Raw genomic sequence first — 2193 nt, forward strand, 5'->3', positions numbered from 1 at the left:
TAATATTATATTTTATTATTTAAAGTAATAAAATATTTATTTATATTGAGGAGGAAAATTATTAACAGTAAGGATACAGGTGGAGTGAAGTGGAAGCACGTTTCTTAGTTATGAGGGGAGTTTCTTGGTAGCCAAGAATGACACTCAGTTTGGTCAAATGGTACGTCATTTCTGAGTTTGGTTTCATTGTATTTATATTGGGATTGCTGTTAAACTTCTTTTTTCAACAAATATCATTATTTTTCTTATATCAGGTTCATTTGTTTTCAAAATATTTAATTATATGTTAATATAATTATATATATGCGTGTGACGTAATTACTTAACAGAAAGAGTCCACTAGCCAATTAATAAATAAAAAAAGTATATTTGAAGGGAGTGAATAGTGAGAGGATGCATGATAGTGAGAGAAGTATAAGCAAAGATAGAATTGAAAGATGAAGTGGAGTCTATAAGAAAGACTAGGTCCAAGTTCAAAGTCAAAATCCACTAAACTATATAGTACTGTACAAAAGAAGAAAGGTTCTTATTCTCAAATTCTTTGATTTATCAATTTCTATTAATAAGTGAGAAGAAGTGAACGCGGTCCAAAATTATTATTAGAGAATGGTCAACAGTATACATAGCAGCCGGCACACTTTAATTTGGTATAAATCAAACAAAGCAAACCAACTATGAATGAATTTGAGTTTTCAATTTTCAATTTCAACATCTTTTATTAGTGGCCACCGCCGACTCTTATAAAAACCAATCCATGTATTCTTCTTGCAATTTGGAAATTGATCAAGGTTTGATGAATCTTCCTAGTTCTAGAATTCAGAGTATTCTAAAATTATAGAAATAATTAATAACAAGGTTTATCATACAGATTGAATGGTCAGCACTCAGCAAATACATGCCTTAATTAGTTTTATGAGGTTTTTCAAGAATGTACATGCATGGGCCGGGAGGTTTAATTATTTCCGGTACATTAATTAGGTGTGATGGATATATTTATAATAACAATAAGAGAAAAGGACAAATAAGTCCCTAATTTTTTGTTCTGCGAACATTTTCGTTCTTAACCATTGAAAAATATTTTTAAGTCCCTGACCTTCACAAAACTTGAACGGATCAGTCCCTCCATCCAAATGCCCCCGTCAGGGACTGATCTGTCCAAATTTTGTGAAGGTCAGAGACTTAAAAGTATTTTTCAATGGTCAGAAACGAAAATGTCCGAAGAACAAAAAATCAGGGACCTATTTATCATTTTCTCTAACAATAATGATATTTTGATGATGAAGTCAAGTCAATATAATTAACGTGTCAAAAAAAGTCAACATATAATTAAGACTATAAAATAGATACTTCATCTATTCAATTAGAAGGGCTAGCTAGAGTCATAAAAAACAAAAAACAAATTGCAAAATTAATTTTATAATAATAGTTATTTTCTTTTATTATTTTATTAATTTATGTATTTTAGATAAAAAAAAAAGGGTTATGTTTTGTATTAATTTGTTAAGTGGCGGACACATATTTTGTGGAAGTATAAAGTTTTAGAAATTAAACACTTATTTGAAATAAGAAGGTAGGAATGGAAATATTAAATATAATATAATTAATAATCACATGACATAAAATTAAAGTATATGGTAAATAATAATCACATAATTAGTATAAAAGTATTGAACCTAGAAAAATGAAAGTTAGTTGAATAAAATAAAATGATGTAGTCATTCATACAAGAGTCAATATTAAAAAAAGTAATACATTTTCCTCTTTGGATACATGTGTTTAATATATTACTCTTGCTCACAAAATTTGTGATAACTATTTTTGAATAATAATATATTTTTCCATTTCTATTAAGTTTCAAATATTAATGCATAAAATAATTAAGTAAAATAAGGAATTTTTTATTTTAGTTTAAAAAAGATACTTTAATATCTAAAAGTCAAAATACTATAAAATATTGCTTTTAAACTAATGATATATATATACAAACTTATATTCACGAGATGCTTACTACAAATTGAAATACAGATGATAAAAGAGGCACCATGAGGCTATGGTTTGGGATTTAGCAAGGTAGGTATAATTATAATATATGATTTTAGTGGAAAAGAAGGAACAAAAACAAGATCGAAGGCAGATCACATGTAATATAGTTTTCTACTTGTTGGATTTAGAATCTACTATATCTAGTGACAG

This window comes from Arachis ipaensis, chromosome B06 (assembly GCF_000816755.2).
Source record: "Arachis ipaensis cultivar K30076 chromosome B06, Araip1.1, whole genome shotgun sequence".
Lineage (NCBI taxonomy): Eukaryota > Viridiplantae > Streptophyta > Magnoliopsida > Fabales > Fabaceae > Arachis > Arachis ipaensis.